The following is an 18,994-nucleotide window of genomic DNA, read 5'->3' on the forward strand; positions in this document are numbered from 1 at the left end:
GAGAGACAAAGGGGTGGAGCCAAGCAACCATTTGCTGTTAAATACAAACAAAAAAACATTTTTAAAGAATCATAACGTGATTCAAAGTGGTGAAAAATATACCAAGGCAATATCTTTGTTAGTCTAATTTTTGTCTGCACATTTTAAGGGGCGGCAGAACCGTGTATCATGTTCTGGAGAGGAATGGCAATATATGTGGTTTCATGTGAAATGTATTAATCCTAGAACTGTGAAAATGTATACACACATCCCTATGTTAAACACACACATTTGTGGAAATGTGCATAACGTTTGGAAATTGTGTTCATAGCGAAAAGGACAAAATTCTCTAGAAAGTTGAAACAAGATCCCACTGCTAAGGGATTTTGAGGAACAGATGCCACATAAAATATGGAATCTTTGTGTGTGATTTGTGTAGAGGTGACCAATGTAGAAATGTATATTTAGTATAAAATTCGATTTTGAGACCAGTGGCTAAAAGGAGGTCTCTAAGAACTGTAAAGCAAACCATACAATGTGACATCATCTGGCCTTGATCCAATCACTCAAATGCAAGGCAGAGGTGAAGGTTTCATCAGATCCCAGCTCACAGGGCAAGCTTAGCTAAGCCGGCCCATACACCCACTTTGTGATGTCCTTTGAAATAGATAGATACAACTGACAACACATAGGGACTCACTGATTCACTCACTTTCCAGATTCCGGCGAAGCACTCTGATGCAGCATTCTACATCCAGCTTTAACATCCTTCCAGGTCCAGATGCCAAGACTCTTGCAAGCCGTAGAGAACTATTGAATTTCTGCAAGGCCTAATCCTCAAACTTATTCTTGCAACCCAGTGAAGCACTGTGGTGTGAGAAGGCCTTTTGAACTAGTATCCTGAAATTCTCTGCCTTGCTACCACAAGACTACCACAAGGCTTGCCTGAGGAAGTCGCCAGCCAGCTGATTGAAATATCCACAACTAAGAAGGACAGATCCTGTGCAAATCCGGTGACCGGCTTAGCTGATCCAATCCCATGCCTGATGTGCTGTTCTTCCTAGACCAGATCCAATCCATGACCAGACCTGACGGTCCAATTTAATAACTTATTCTGTGAGTATTAATAGGAAGAAAAGTGACCCTAATATATCTGAATTGTATGATCCCAATCTCAAACCCATCCCACTTTTTATTCAGAATAATAGTATTGTCAGAACCTTTCTTGTGCTGATTTTCTCTCATTTGTTTTATAAAATCATGTCAATAGTGATTTTGAGTAACTCAAGTAAATTCCAAAAAGAAATTAAGTATCCACCACGTGAAGGGTTACGCCGACCACGTAACTCTGGAGATTCATGTATGGCATCCTCTTTTTCATTGTCATAATCTAGTGTAAGCAAACCCATATTTCATTTTCAAAGTGCATTATTTTGCAAAAATGACTCTCACTAAAACCTCTATAACTCCTGCAGTTTTTATGCTAGAAACGAAATATCAACTCCTACTTGTACCCAACATCCTTAGCTATCCATAGATTGAATATTTCTGTGCATGTGTGAATTAGCTTTAAACTGCTTCCAACTGCTTCCAACTTAGACTTTGAGGATTCAAATGATTTCTTTTGACTAAACCATTGTTTGCAATTGTGTGCAACTGTTCAAAGCGGCTCCCTTAGGAATTTATAATAATTTAAGTATTTTTGACCACATTTGGTGTTTTTGCTCCATCCATTTCAAAGACAATTTCAAAGCCATACTGACAGCTGAAAAGTCAATTCCGTTTTTCTCTTGTGTTTGAAGGGGGAAGGTGGGAGTGATATTCTGTTTGATTTGTGCTATTCCTGAATACCTGCTCTCTCCTCACATCTATTAATTGCCTATTGGGGGGTTGGGAGGTGCTACAGGGAAAACCTTTAACCATAGTGCCATCTATATCCAACCAACACAAAAATATTATTTTCTGTACTGCATTTGTTTTGGGGCTCATTATTATGACTCCTGGTGTATTAAAGATATTATTGAGTGTTCTGTCACCCCATTGGTGATTGTTGTTTACCTATTAAAGTATATTGTGATTAAATTTTAAATACATAATAAATATTTACCTTTGCAAACTAGCCTGATGCCTGGTTCAGTGTGACTGGGGGGTGGGGAGGTTCCAGGAGAAGGGTGTGATACAAGTGATATATCGTTCACAATATTGAACCTATAGATAACAATAAATAAGGGTTTCATTTGCACACTACATGCTGGTTGGGACTTGAGTGTGTGCCAGATTGAAATCACTTACAATCTTGACCCTATTACTTTGTTCACAGTAAACTTAAAAAAGCAAACAAGTTTCCTGTCACACATCCTGCCCTCCATTAAGCATAAAAATGAATACAGCTGTTTCCACTTTCCCACTTCCCCATGTATGTTTTCTGTTGTTGTCATCTTGTCTCAACACTAGCTGATGTGTTGTTTGTATGAGTTTATTATAGTGTAACGTTGTGCAGTGTTGTTTAGTGGGTTGAATTGTTCTCAGGTGTTTTCATTTCTCACTGTGTTTTTACTGTTTTGATTCATAGGTTGTTTTTTGGTTCTCCAAGTTATGTTTGTTGGTGGGATCTCTCACGATGCACATGATACACCAGAAGGGGAAGAAGGTGTGAGGTAAGGAGAAGTAGGGCCTACTATTCTCCTCAGGAGGTGGATGATTCCCCCATGATACATGAGGAGGGTGAACCTGGTTCTGTTAAATGACACTCGTTCACTGGCCTGGGCCACACAGCTTCACCAGACCTCCAAATCAGCAGTGGAGGGTGCTAAGGCAGGACGGGTGGCCTGAGAAGATTGTGAGGGTATGCAAGAGGATGCAGGGCTTGGGATATAGGATAAGGCCCCTAGTACAAAGGCAAAAGAAGCAAGGGGTCCATCGGAGGCTACCACAGAGTCACGGCCTCTTGTGAATGCCCTCACAGAAGCAGTACCGGTGGAATGAGCAGGGGCAGGGGCATGTAGATGGAGTGGGAGGACACAGGCATGCTCTTCATAGGTGAAAAGGGTGTGGCTGCAGCAAGCACCCTGGTGGAATGGTAGTATCACAGGATGCTTATTGTTTGCATGTGGGCCAATAAGCATGAAGTGGGCTCCAACCAACTGGGTGATTGTACTGAGGAGGAGAGGGTCCATCATGAGGAGCCTTAGAGGAAGGACCAGCCTGTGGAGGTGCCACAGCAGGTGGGCTACATACCCAAGGGGGAGTAATGTATGCAGAACAGGCGGTGGGGGAGGGGAGGCTTGTTCTGTGCCTGCTGTTGTAGAGTGGGCAAGGAAACCATAGTGGCAGTGCCAGGTAGCAAACACTTCTCTCAACCTGACACACACCACATGGCCAGCCTTTGGTATGGGAGCATTTTACTTTGCCCTACCACTGTGTATGACCCTCAAAGGGATGTAGAGTGAGGTCTTTGGCAAGTGAAGCACTACAGGATATAGGTGAGGTGGGCAAGTAAGTCAAGGACAGCAATCCAGGGATAATAGCCATGTGAAGTCACATTAATTAATGGCATGAGGAAATCAACTTGTTATGTGATTCCCCAACTTCACTGATGTTAGTGTGGTCAGGAAAGGTCCCCATGATTATGATTCATGTTGCGTGCACCTTATGACTAACTGGGGGTGGCGGTGAGCTGGGTGACATGTTGCAATTTCATAGGTATCAAAGTGTAGTTTATTATGGATGGGATATGTTACTTTAGTTTTCCTGATGGTCTAGAAATTGATACATATTTGCTTGCAAGTCAGTGCTGACAGTCACTTGGGCCACATTGCATTGTCAATGTATACATTATAGACTGTATAAGCAACAAGATTTAAAGTGGTTACTGGAATACGGATGCATGATTTGTTTTCAGGTGATCGCTGATTAAATATGCGCTTGACAAACCTGTACTGGCCTAAGATAGAAATGATGATAAGCACTCTCATTATTATTACATTCTTAGAAAAGTGCCTTTATGTAGTAACTTCAACAACATTAATGTGGGCTCTGTTTACATTGTGTTGCACATGTTCACAAAGGCAATTTGTATAAGCACTGCAGTGTTGTTTTTAGGTTGCTAACGTAGTTTCATTGAAGACTATCCCCTGAAGAAGTTCTCATAATTCATTATTGCCCTTCGAAGGAACGAAACATGTTGGGAAATGTTCAGTTACACTTAAGTAGCTGTGTATAAACAGATTGCACTTTAGTAGCGATTAGAACAAGATACTAAAACTGCTGTTTTGATAACAACTATCTGGCATTTATCATAATCTTTGATTTTTGAGATTCATTAGCAGTACGTGTGTTTAGTGATATGAATTAATGTTATAGGTTTGTCAGTCATTGCACAAGTCACTTTAGTGGGGTGCACATGTCACTTTTCGAGCAGTGAGTAGAATTATGTAACTTTTAAACAGTTGTTAATAAAGAATATTTTTGTATAAATTACACATTTATTAATACACATGTATATACATGGTTTGTTGATTCACTGTTTGGACAAAAAAGTTTGGTATAAATTTGGCAAAAAAAAAACAATGCAGAATTTTTGCCATTATGCTCAAGAGCATATGAGCTAAAGGCACTTACTGCCAATGTATTTTTGAATGGCTCTGTGTTGTTGTTTTTGTATATAACCAGGGTTGACCCTTTCAATATAGTAATTGTTTGATGGGTATATTATTAATACCATTGTGGTCCTCAAGTGTAGTCTGTGTGTTCTGGTTGGGAATTCTGGCATTAAAATCAACTATAATAATTATAATTGGAACCATTGTTAAATAATTGTATTTTTCTAGAAGTTGCGCCAGGCAAAACTTAATTTCCTCATGCTTACGTAGGCCAGAAGGGTTGTAGAGCTTAATTATTAGTGATTTCCTATACTTTCCTCTAAAGACTTGAAATGGTTATCTGTATTTCTGCCCCAATACAGTTGTGGAAGCGGCACAGATTACCCCAGCCAAGGCTCTCAACTGGTAACATTGGATAAGCAGCAAGGCCGAGATTCTCCAAAGGTGATGTAGGCTGGTTATTAGGGTTAAGGCAGGTTGGATTAGGAATATTGGAAGAATTCTTTCTTTAAAGTAGATAGGCAATACTGTCTGAGGATGCGACACCTGGGCAACCTGTAAGGGAAATGTTGAGGTGTACTTTATATTGTATATTACAGCCCAGTCCAAATAGGTTAAATAATTCTCTTCTTCTTTTTATACAGGAACTACTACTCCAAAGTACCTGGAAAACTACAGGAGAACATGATCCAAGACGAATCTGGGACCCTTGGAGGAATCCTGAGGATGGAAGGTGCTCTTCCTTGTCACAGTAATTTGGGTCAGTGGCAGACGAAGTGGTGGAGTTTCTAGGCTTTACTCAACAAGACCCCTCGTCAATGGACCCCCTTTTGAAGAAGGAGTCACTGGGGTGTCGGGTCGAGAAAAATAATGGAACCAATTAGTGTCTGAAAATGAACACTTTTGGTCTTTGCAGTGGTCTCTGTTGGTGGGTCGTTACTCTGGCTGTGGATTTCCCATAAAGTGGATCGTGCTCTGGACCTCCACAGGCTTGTCTGAAGAAGATAAGACCGTTGGTGACCTTGGATCACTTTTGGTGGCCACGGGTGAAGTGACAGAGGTTTGCGTCAGGTTTTGGGGATTTTGCAGTTTACAGAGTTTAGTTCTTCAGTGCTGCCGTCACAACACAGACCTCAGGATGGCTTCTGATGACTTCAGCATGTTAAATATTTCAATCAGGCGATACACCCTGGTCTTAGCCTAGTTTGCAGCGCACAGCTGAACTGCTTATTTTGTTATGTCTATAGGTTCAATATTCTGAGTGATTTACCACTCATATCACACCACTTCTCAAAATACCCCCAGGTCACAATGGACCAAGAATCAGGCTGGCTGTTAAAGGTAATATTTATTTATTAATTTAAAATTCAAATTAAACATACTTTTAAATAGGGAGCAGCAATCACCAATGTGGTGGCAATAACAGATAAAAAGGGGTGTAATGCACTTACATTCATTTTTAAACAATATAAAATATAGACCACCAGAGAAAAGAACACTTTTGGCTTGTTGGGAAAGATAGTATTTAAGTTAGGATTTCCCCCTGCAAAATTCCTCAAACCACAACTAACCAATTCTAAATAGAAATAAGGAAGCAGCAGGTAATCAGGAATAAGTAATGATAAACGGAATTTGAATACAACCTTCCCTCCCCAAACAAGAGAAAAAAAATGGGTTTGCAATCTTATACTTTTTAAAATGACATTCAAAAATGGCTTAGCAAAACAATCAAAAGTGTGCAAAAATCCTTACATCAGTATACATTTCTATTGGAGCAACATTGAAAAGATGCTAACAATCATGAGCTATAGTTTGAGCAAAATTAACCACTTTGAATTTGTATGGAAGGTCGGAAATAATTTAGAGTGAAAATCACATGTGTAAAACTTTGTAGAAATGCAGATTCCCGCCTAAAATTAACCAGACGGGGTGAAATATATTGATTTTTAAATGAAGTCTCTAGCTATTAAATTGAGTGAGTTATGCAATGTTGAATGAGAGGCGTTTTTGAAAATTAAAGAAAAAGAAAACAGAAATCAATTTTTACAAGAAAAGTTATGCTCTACACTGAGGCATTCAGGCTAGGTTACCAGATTGAAACACAGTAAGCTCTAGAGTTGATCCACAGAACCAACCTCAGCACAACTGCTCCCGCCCTGGCGGACCCAGTTCAATTACCCGAAGGAGGATTAGGGGTTTAGGATTTCACAAGACAAAATTATGTTGTTATCACTAGCGCAAAGAATCAAAGGCAGGGTTTCAAGAATGGTTGTGACAATATTACATTGATATTACAGTGATCAGGATAATGATAAGTATTGGATGACTTAGAGATGGGATGGAACAAAAACAAGGCAAGGTATGCTATGATTTTCTATGCTTCCTATTAATACTTAATGTCTACTTTAATTTATTATTTTGGACCGTCAAGGGTTCTGGTCATCACACGGATCGGGTCTAACCAAGGACAGCAGGGCAAATCTGTCAGCTGGGTGGTTCTGGTCACCTGGATGGCACTGGACTGGCCCTTCTGGTTTACTGGAGACTGGAGATCAGTGGGATGGCGAGATTGCAGGCAGGCATCCAGTAGTAGTAAGCCAAACTGGATCAAGATGCTTCCCTTGGGCTTTTGGGATTTTTTTAGAATTTGACATAGCTGAAAATGGAGTAAGCAATGCTTAGGCCTTGGCTTTGCAATGAAAATCAGGACTCAGGAACAAAGATGAAGAAATCAGGAACAGGATGCCACGCAGAAAATCAGGAAGAAGTCAGGAATCAGTCTCCTCTCTGTGTGTTTCAGGTTCCCTTATTTATAATGCCAAATGACATCACTAAATTATATGGCAGGGACAGGCTTACTACCCACACCCCTAGTGCTAGGATTGGGTAGGAGCACCGTTTCCGCATTGCTTTTTTCTGATTAGATGACAGAAAAGGATGTTGTGTTACTTTTACAATGTCCAGAAACCTCCCCTAGCCACTGGAACCAAAATCTATCTTTCCCACAAATACATATTTCTTCATTTAGAACCTCTGAGAAAATCAGATACACAGGTTACATATTTTGTGGGTCACATTTCAATCCCAATCCCAAGTCTGTGGGACCTGGTTTTGACGTTCTGCTACATTTTGGCAATTTTAACCATGAAAGATTTGGCCTAACATTTCCCACTTTTGTACATAGATGTGCAATTACCCTGGGAATATGTGTACACAATGTTATGTTTGCAACACTAATACTTTCTGCGTAATCAGTCATTCTTTATAACTTCTGTTCCTTATGCAGTACTGAGTCTTACCAAGTCTTCAAATGAATAGCATACAATTAGATTTAAAACTGCCAACTTTCAGATTTGTCCTCCTTCTTGTGGCAAAGTTAAATGTCTTGAAAGTTCAGTTGCAAAATAGGCTTTTTAAACACCAAATGTAACTTGTCCGTTTTTTTCTTTTCCAAGTGTAAGCAAATGTCAATCCATTTGAAGCAGAATGAGGGGCGTCCCCCTTGACTGAAGTTTCCTGCCCCTCCCACTTGTAAGGTGAGAGTCTTAGCCTGCTATTGTCTTAGCCTGGGGCAAAGATGAATGTCTGATGCAACTTGGAAAACTCCATTGTCCTGGGTATTCAAAGCCTCCAAACTAGCAATTAGCCTTTCCTGTGCCAGCAGTTTCTGAGGTGTCACCCTTTCGCAGGGCTAGCACTTGCAGAGCAGGTTTTTTTTTCTTTAACATAATTTACCAACTTATCCTGGGTTTAGCTTTTATTTTCCCATTTTAAATCTTGACAGAAACCTAGGAATCAAAACAGTTTATAGGAGTACTTTTACCAGTAAGAAATATTTTTACATTTCTAAATGAGCATGCCTTTACACTACAATGTACTTTTAAATAGGCGAGTTTGCTCTTCATTCATTAAAAAAGCACATTTAACTTATTTCTTTAAATTCGGTTTTCATCTGCAGCAAATATACACTCTGTATAGCTCTAGTTCCTTCCTTGAGTGCTGGAGTTGCATGCAGCATGGATACATGTATTAGGCATCTGTCTTAGAGTCTTTCTCTTACAGCTCATTTTTGGTATTTGTTGCAAAGCAATAGCTGCATTTCCTGTGGAAAATGAAAACACAGTCCCTGGTTTGCTTTTACAAAGATGCTTTTGATAGGGGCTGTCATTCAAATGAGGCCCGGTTCCTCTGAGACTCTAGAATGATCTTGGGCAATGCAGGGCCTTTTTGATCATAGTGGTTCTGGAGGAATTGAAGAATTTAGCGTCAAACAGCACTTTGAAGGTTGAAAAGATTACATTTTAAAGAGGCATTTTGGGTTTACAGCAAAGTTATGCTGCATCTTTCCTTTGCTCCTTGTAAAATCTTGCAGAGCACACTGACACATTCCTGCAGTGAGTACTCTATTTTACCCCACCTGAAATGGGGTTGGTAGGGTAGTGCAGCCATTTTCTGGTTGTGATCAAACACAGTTTTGAGATCTTGGCGCGCACAGGAGTCAGCGCGGCCATTTTGTGCTATTTCTTGCACCAATGCAGCAAAGTGATGTAGTGAAGCATAGCTTAGTGGGTTAAAATATCCCACAAGCACTGGACTCTGGACCCTCACCAAGTCTGGGCACTCGGGACATCCTTTTTGGATTTTGGTGTCAGGAAGCCCACCGGCAGACACTCCACTGCAGACAGCGACCCTGGACCTTCTCTGGTGTGGACAAGTGAACAGATGTCATGGCAGGAATGTCCCATAAAGTAGTCTTCCATGATTTGGAACTTTCACAGCTCTGGGGATCAAGCAACATTATGCCACGGTACCTCTCTTCTGGGTGATAATTGCAACTTGGCTTCCAGCGATCAGCAACTTCGTGGCTTCGAGATGTTCAGGCACTCCTCTTCTGGACCCACAAATATCCCCCCTGAGGACGGCAGGAATACAGGACTGGATTCCAGGATACTTTTGGTGATGAGCAGCAGTTGCACGATGTCCCCTCATAGCTTGGGAAGATGTCGCCAATCCAGGTCCTCTCTGGTTGAGTCCTTGAGTCAGCACAGCAGCTTTCGGATTGCTTGAACATTTTCAGCTGCATACTTCTTCCTACAGCTGGTCTCCAGGATGCAAGCTTAAGATCACTTCACTTTTGCTTCAGGTTTCTGCTTCTGACAGGGAGGTGAATGTCAGTCCCGTTTTATAATACAAAACACTCTCCACTCACTGAGGTCGAGCCATACTCAGTCAGCCAATCACACACAAGTGCACTCATGTAGGCAGCACCAAATCAGGTTCACAAGCATTCAGGCTATTCACCAGAAATCAGACACCCACAACACAATATGTGGATTGTGGGCTACTCCCCAGCCTTTCAGTGCACCACACTGCATTAATTCCAGTTTCAGTCAGGGCTGGCTCAGGCACTGTGTCACACAACCAAAACCAGACACCCACAAAACAGAATGCATAGTGACTACTCACTCCATTCGTGTAGGCTCGACCCAAAGGCTGTACCCACAACAAGCAACCCCTTGGAGGGCTCCAGCCAGTCAGGCAGGAAGCAGCCCCAGAGCTCTATATGGTCTTCCACCTAACAACTATTCAGGGGAAAGGAACAGAGCCAGGAATTTTCAGGACTTAGAGAAAAAAGGGGGTAAGGCAAAGGAAACAAAGAGGCCAGCAGTGGCCATCTTGCCTTTGTGTAGGAATCCATTTGGTTCCTATGGCAGGGCCTGGGTATCCAAAAAATGGAGGATACCTAGAGCCACTGTCATATCAGTGAACTGTCAGTCTGGGTGCCGGTCCTCACAAGGGCGTTTAATGCCATCTTGAAACATAAGTGGATACCCGAATCCTGGACATCAGCATTGATCATCCCCATATGCAAGAAGGGCGATAGGGCAGACCCCGGCAATTATTGGCCCATTTAATTGTTAGAAGCAGAAGGCAAAACATTTGCAAAGGTCCTTCTACAGCGCCTAAAAGCTTGGGTTGCAGAAACCCATCAATTAAGTAATCTACAGGCCGGCTTTCAAGCAGGGAAAAAGCACAGTTGACTAGGGTTTTAGGTTCCACGTAGTTATTGCCAAGAGACAGAGGAACCGCTGGCACCGATTCAACTGTTGTATGGAAATAATAGGACTGCCGTTTGATGGGGATTGGGGGGAACCACAATCAGTTTGTTGTGGCTAGGGGCATGCGATAGTGTTACGTTCTTGCCCCCATCCTATTCTGCCTCTACATTAACTCAATAATAGTGAGGCTACTGGTGGTGAAAGTGGACCCTCAAAAGATGGGGCGGAGGCATGCCAGTTCTTTTTTCACAGATGATGCAGCACTGATGTCAGCATCACTGATGGGTCTGCGGCGGGACCTGCCTGCTTCTCAGAATGAATGTGCTGAGTTAGGTCTAGAAATCAAAGCTTCCAAAGATACATGTTTTTTTTTACCAAATAAGGCAATTGGAAAAACCACAAAACTTGCAAGTGAAAGGTTGTACTATATGGCAGGTGGATTGGTATGATTACCTGGGGATTCGGTTTTCAAAGGGGGGGGCTTTGGGAGAACCAGGTAATCAAGGCCAATACAGTGCTACAGAAAGCAAGCAGCGCGATCAAAGCTTTCCACGCAAGGCACGGTAGGAGGGTAAAAGGACCTGCACTTAACCTTTATCGGGCCAAAGAGAAGGTGCCAGCTATGTATGGGGCTGAAATATGGGGCTATGCAGACACGTCACTTTCGAGGACATCCGAAAATACTTTTTTGAAAGCACTTCTCCTGCTCCCCCAAAGTACCCCCAGCAGTCCCACTCGCATGGAGTACGACCTTCCCCTGATTGATGAGGTGTTAGCAATAAGGCATGTATTTTATTGGGTTAGGGTATAGGGAAACCAGGAGTTAAAGAAGTACTGTAAGGCCGTGGACCATTTGCTAGCTTTGGGGGTCTGGCAAAAGATTTCTTGGCTGGTTCATGCTAAGGAATAGTTGGCCCGGTTGGGTCTCCCGGTATATTGGCCAAATCCTTGCCAAATTGATGGTCAGGCTAAATCTAGGGTGAAAGAAGCCTTCTCCAGGTATAAGGTGTTGAGAGCAACGACAGTCACTATGGCCTAGGTGATGGGCCTGAGTTATATGGCCCTTAAACAATCACAGGGCTTTGAAAACTATTTGGGCACACAAAGCCCAGCATATGCTCGTGCTTTGTATATGCGTCTATGCTTTGACACCATTCCAGTGCAAGATCACACAAAAACTCTGGCTGTGACAGAAGACACAGGGTGCCCCCTGTGTGATGAGGTAGTGGAAACAATGGCTAGCTTTTATTACTGTGAAAAATATGAAGATTTTAAAACAACTTATCTGATACCCCTGTTCCATTTGCATGGTGTTTTAAGAGCTGGGGAAGCCATGCTGTCATGTAAGCAGTCTACAGACTTCAATCTGGCCTATTTTGTATGTAAATACACCCATAGAGCATTGCTAAGAAGAAATAAGGCTCTCTCAATTAATGGCTCAAGGCACTGATTAATTTATAATATCTTGACTTTTTAAAATAGTTCCTTTTAAAAAAGAATTTAAAAAAATGTGTAAATTGATTTTACTATTTGAATGTAAATCCTTGCAACCTATTTGTCTGGCTTTTTTATGTAAACAATATTTTTTTTGTAATTTTAACTGAAATGGCTTACACTGAATAAAGGTTTTGACAACAACAATATCAACATGTAACGCCATCAGCCCATAGCCTGCTCTGGGGCAACACACATGTGTCCAGAAACATACACTAGGGGTACAGGGGCGTACCCCTACCTCTGGGTGCCTTAAGGGTATCACATGGGTTCTGTTCACCAATAATAAAATAAAGAGCTGCACTGGTAGGGGTGCAGAATGCTGCAGGGCATGTAAGAGCACCACGGCTGGAATTCGGGAGTTCGTGGGGTCTGTGAACCTGTAATTCCACTCGTTCAGAGTCGGTGGAATTCACAAGATATCTGTTTGGGGCATATGCAGAAAGGGAGAAAGGAAAAGTAACTAGAATACCGCTAGGAACCTTAGAACTTGGAGCATTTCTAAGCTGAAGCATTTGCACAAAGATTACCTCAGTCTGCTGAATGAGCTGGATTCTGTTAGTAGATAGATGTCGTGGAAGGTTTACTTGGAACTTACTTGTCGCAGGTCTCAGCACTGCTGGGCGAATGGCATCCCGTGTGCATATATTGCATGTGTATTACTTGAAATATCTGTGAGGAATCCTCTGGGAGAGAGGATCAAAAGTTATGTACGTCAAGTAATAATGTCAAAAAGCTTGATGGTTAAAACCGTGCGATACTTGCCATCCCAGTGTAGTAAATGGGTTTCTGGCAATGTCATAGTGGCATGCATCGGAGTTGTCCGCGTCTGAAAATGCTGGAGATTTAAACTCAAGGGACAGCTGGTCATATGAGCGTTATTGTGAGCTCCATATGTAATTAGCTGAAAGGCAGGTGGCCATCTTGTAGTGGCAAAGTTTCTGCGCCGGGTATGCGGCCCTCTTACCAAATTACTTGCTTGACCATGTTATGTTAATTTTAGATGAGATGCTACTCTAATGTTGACTGGAAAGTTGAGAAAAGTAAGACCTCTCAGACTTCTGGCATGAAATATTGGAAATGGAAAATGCTGAGAGATAGCTTAGCTCGCATTGTGGCTCTATGTAGGTCGGGCTCGGCAGCATATATGAAAATTATGATGCAGCTGGGTCAGACCTAGTATTCATAGGGCTATAAGACCCTGGTTATGTTTGCATCATAGAGGTTCTATGCTCCAAAGAACTTCAAATTCCATATTGTGATTAAAGTATTCTCCTCGTTCAGCATATTCATCCAAATGCAGTCAATTCTTCATTGAGGCCCCTTTCAAAGCTCTTGAGGCGATGTATCCAGTGTGCCTCTTTATTTAACAGGTCCCTTTTTCCGGTTGGTATGTGTTGTACTATGTCCAAAACCCACCACTTTAAATACCCTGCTGCATGCTGTTTCTCCATAAAATGGCAGACAAGAGGAGCAAACATGTTCTTACATCAGATTCTAAAGCTTTGTTTATTTATCCGTATGTGACCCGCTCACAAAGTTTGCCCTACATACCCTAAGCCACATGGGCATTCTATGCAGTAAACTACATAGGTGGTTTTACATTTAGACACAAATTGAAGTTTCCATTCTTTTTCATCGATCATGAATGATGTAATTTTTGTTGTGCATTTGCAAGCTTTGCATAAATTGCATTGGAAAGTGTCCCTTTAGTGGGAAAAGTCCCAATTCAATGTGATCACTGTTGTTCTTTTATCTCTTGAATGGACCAGCTTATCCCTCAAGTTCTGTGACTGCTTAAATGCAAAGAGGGGTGGCAGTGTGTTTGGCATACAGGTCTTTATCATCGGCCAGTACTTCTGTATCATTATTTTGATTTGGAAGTGGTTAGTGTTATATGTTGTAATGCATGTGAGTTTCTCTTCATTGTATTCCTTGTCCTTGGGTTCTAATTGTGTCTCTCTTGGTACATATCTGGCTCTCTTTAAAGCATGGGACAATAGTTTCTTTGGATAGCCTCTGACCTTAAGAGTTATGCTTAAGCTACTAGCATGTTCATAATAGTCCTCAATAGAGGTACAATTATGTCTCAATCATAAAAACTGACTAACAGGTAAATTATCCTTTAGTGACCTGAGATGGAAACTGGCAAAGTGGATCATGGTGTTCCTGTCTGTGTTTTTTTTGTACAGCAAACATTTCAAATGCCCGTCCTCCCCTTTGATGACAAGATCAATAAAATGTCTTTGTTGTTTGTCTGCCTCCATGGTAAATGTGATAATTGGATGGCAACCATTCAGACAGATGATAAAGTAATTCAAAGACTTGTGAGGGCCTTTCCAGAATAGCTGATGTTGTCTATTTATGTGTACCAGTTTGAAATCTGTGGTTTATAGAGATTCCTTTCTGTGAGTACAAACCCCTCTTCAAAAGCCATCATAACAGTATCGCTAAACTAGGGGTAAATGCCGCTCCATAGCAGTTCCTCGCATCTGTAGGTAGTATTGGTTGGCATACAGAAAGACATTTTTCTTTATGGCAATGTTCATCAGATCTATAATACATTCTGCCTGTATTCTTTGTTGATTAGCTCCATGAGTTAGGAACACTCTGATCTTGTCAATTGCCTCTTCTTGGGGGATATTAGTGTAAAAGGATTTGATGTTCATTGTCACCAAGAGGTTGCAGACAGGATCAAAGTCCATTCCCTCAAATAACTTGATGCTGGCCATGTATCTCTTATGTATGTTTCTGTGATCCTACTGGTTGGTTGTAGAATGATATCAAAGAATGTACATAGTGGCTCAAGAATGGATCCACAGCCTGACACTATAGGCCTACCTGGCTGGGGGTGATACAGGGTTCTTATGAATCTCTGGTACTGCATAAAAAGTAGGAATTTGTTGCTCCGAGTTGTTTAGATATTCAAATTCTTCTTCAGAGAGCCACCCTCTGTTGACCCCAAAATGAGTGGTTTCAAAAATATCTTTTTGTATTTCCAGAAACGGGTCCTTTGAAAGTGGTCGCAAGCTTTCCAAATCCTGTAGTAGTTGCAATACCATAAATTGTATTGTTCAACCTTGAAGACCACTATACCTCCACCCTTGTCCGCAGATGTTTATATCAGATTATGATCTGTCATTAGGGTTTGAAGTGCCTCCCATTCTCCAATTGATAGATAATATCTTTTTTTGCTTCTGGCCACTCAGTCTCTTAATATCTCCTGAGACACATGTCTCAAATAACAATAGTTCCTTAGGTACTTGGTTATCATGTGGTGTAAAGGTAGATGGGATCCAAAGCCCTGTGTCATCCCTCTCATCCATTGTGTCCCGGTCCGTAAAAAAGCATTGTAGCCTCAATTTCCTAAAAATGTTCCTAAGTTCCTTTTCTGAAGTGAACCAATCCATTGGGTTTGGTGGGACAAAATATAGTACTTTGATAATACCTTCAATTGGTACAGTGTCAGGTCCATTACTGAAAGATTAAATACTGGAGTTCCCTGTTTTGTTCAATTGCCGCTGGTGCTGTCTGGCTTCCACGTATTGATTGTATCTCCTCCTGCATGGCCTCACTGAAAATACCCAAAGCCTTTATTGGATGGGTCCTCTCCCGCAGAGTCACTACTGATGTCTGAGAAGGTTAGCCATCTCCTGGGGCCCCTTCTATTATTCTTAGTATTTTGGGTTCCTTCCATGTTCCGTAGTTCAAAAAGTTAGCTTCTAGGTAGGGATACATCTTTTCTGCCTTGACCTCCTGGATGTCCCTACTTAGTTTCTTTGTTTTTATAGTCAGTGTTATTGATCTAAAATGTTCAAATTGGTTCATTAATACTCTTAGTTTTTCCTCGGCATTTTTAATTGCCACGTTGTTGCAAAATTTGAACTTTTCTGCTTCTAGTTCATTTTGTAGCACTGCCCCAATTCTCTGTGCTGTTGTAATGGTCAGCATCATCAAATCCCTGCTGCACTTTATAGCTATGTAGCTAATATTGGTTTTGTAAATCTCATAATCCAGGAAGAGGCCTGGTTCCTTGCACACCACTAATACAGCAGGGATGATATTGGAATTCAAATATTCCCATAGGAAGTGGCCGTGCAGCTCCGTACGGACCCTTTTCTTTAGTAATTTAAGCAGTTAATCCGTATTCATATTAGTCTGGTTTACTTGTCCAGTACCCTCCTGGTAATAAAAGGAAGACCCTCTAATAATATCTGAGCTTTGTTCATCACTATAACTTAAGGTAGCATTCTCTGCCATGCCCTCAGAGATCAAAATTACCAAGTGTGGAAAAGGAAGAAAGGATGAAAGATAAAGTAACAAAAAGGTTATTGTGAGAATAAGGAAATTGCAGAATAAGTTACCACTCTTCCCTCTACCTGTGTTTTAGAAACACCAAGAGTTATGTGCACAGTTAATGTATACCCGTTCCTGGATCACAAGGATAAAGTCCTAGTCCCAGACTTGTGATTGTGATTGTGACATGTCTTGGTTATAAGCATTTGATTGACAGTTGTTAATTTCAGAATACGCTTAGCAATTCTCACACTATTGAAATTAAATTTCAGTTAAATTATTTTCCGGCCGGGGCAACCCCTTCTGTTACAATTAACAAAGATTCCCCAGTCCTGGACAGAGTAGGGGATGGTCCTCATGTACAGAGGAGTGAGGCTATGACACTGCCTCGTGTCTTGCCAGACAACTGACAAGTGGGGCAGGTTCTGCTGTGGCTTTACACTTCTGCTCCCATCCTGGGCCAATAAAGGTAGGCTGAGAGTCTATCTTTGATCTTCTTAGGGCCAAGATGACCAGCCAGGTGCACCTCATCGGCCAACTGCAGAAGGAAGGGCATGTAGACCTGGGGTACAACCAACTTCTTAACTGCACCAGGTACTGGCTCTGTGTGCTCACTAAAGGAGCCCACCCTCCAAATAAATCTCAAAAGATCTAGGCACTTCACCTTGTGCTTGAACCTGGCTTGTCTTATCAGATCCTCAAGAGAGTGACACTCTCTTTGACCCTTACACACACCCCACCTAGAGACCACACTTTAAGCTAGCATACATTGAATTTTAGGGTGATCCCCAGGGTTCAGTACCTAGGAAGGGGGGTCCTCAGACTCTTCTCAGTCAGGAGTTGAGTCTAGAGTCACCACTAGTTCCAGTCCCCCAGGAAACTGGTCCACAGTGAGCACTAATAAAGCAGCAAGTAGAGAAGGGGCACCCTGCACAGAGGTGGCCTTCATGCTCTTCCTTCTTGCCTTGGCTCTCCCCTTTCACTTGGGTGACTGACTATCAATCAGACCCTGTTTGGCCTGTGGCCTAGTGACTGCAGCAGCAGCCAGGGGTGGCTCATCAGAAAGCAACCCAAATCTGCTACATCGGTTCCTAACAACACATTGGCAGCCACATTGTCTTGTACAATTACAGGCAATGTGGCTTTCTTGACATCAATTTGCATGGTGACTAAGGCTAGAGGGCAAGTTTGGGAGTCCCACCAGCTAACCTGGTGGTTCTCAGTGGAGCACCTACATAGTTCTCTAACCTGAGCAGGGTCATGTCCTCCACTGTCATGCTAGCTCCAGTTTCGCTCAAACCTGTAGAAGGCTGACCATTAATGAGGATACTTCTAAAAAATCTCTCGGTATTCAGTGGGATATTATTTAGTCCTTCTGAGTACAAATCCCAGGCCCCAAGAGAAACTAGGGAAATCTCTGCAGGTGCACCAAAAGTAATTACTGGAGAGAAGGTGAGGACAGTGGCCTCGACCTCTGGCATAGGATATGGGTAGGTCAGGCTGACAGCTTGGAATCCAAGTGCCTTACCTTTACACTTGGGGTCACCCTTTCTGTAATCCAAGGACCCTCATTCCCAGCAAGTGCCAGGTATGTGAGGAATTGATTTAGGATCACTGACAGTCTGCTTTACAGCAGGAGGGGCACTATTCTTACTCCCAACTCTACGGGCCTCATCACGAGTTGGGTGGTAGCCCTTAAATGTGGTGGTAACGGGGCTACCGCCACATTTAAGGGTCCGCCCAATGATGAGTATGGCATGTTTACCCCTAGCTCAGAGCTGAGGATAAACACGCTGGAAAAATGCAAATTTTCAGCACAATTACCACATGGTAATACCTTTACCACCCAACCTTTGATCCAGCAGGAATACAGTGGCTGTATTCAGTGGCCGGATGGGTGGCCGTTAACACAAATAATGTTGGGCGGTATCCCAGTCGGGATACTTCCCAACTCATAATGAGATCCTATTAGACTTATGCCGACTAGAAGTTTGGAATTTAGGAATTGGATGTTTTTTTTTTTACTGTGGATGCTTTTTGGACTCCTCAGGTTTCTCAGAGGTCCCCTTTTCTTTGGCCTTGTCCTTCACACTGGGATCCTTAAAGGACACCCTGTGGGAGGCCCACTTGTCTGCCAGCTTGGCCAACTCAAAGGTATCAAATATGTTCTGATCGGCAACGTTAATGACACAGCTCTGGTGAAAAAGCTTCAGAAAAATGGAAAAAAACAAGAGGTGAGATAATTCAACAAATGTTTTCACCTTGTATCCATCATGTTCATATGGGCAGAACTCACCCCGTCAACCCAAAATACATTATTTCTCTTTGTATGCTCCCTGAACCTTCTAAGGTACTGGGTAGGTGTCTTTCCAAACTTGGCAATCAAAGTAACTTTCATGTACTCGTACTATACTTTTTTTTCCACACTCAGTTCCATAACCGGTCTGAGGTAGTCTACTCAATAATCACTTAGCCCAATCCCTATGGGCAACATCGTAAATATCACAATCCATCTCAAATGCCTCTCTCCATAGGAGGATATCAGAAACATCCACATACACACCA

The sequence above is a fragment of the Ambystoma mexicanum genome, chromosome 4q, assembly GCF_040938575.1.
Source record: "Ambystoma mexicanum isolate Mex_15411 chromosome 4q, UKY_AmexF1_1, whole genome shotgun sequence".
In the NCBI taxonomy this organism is placed as follows: domain Eukaryota; kingdom Metazoa; phylum Chordata; class Amphibia; order Caudata; family Ambystomatidae; genus Ambystoma; species Ambystoma mexicanum.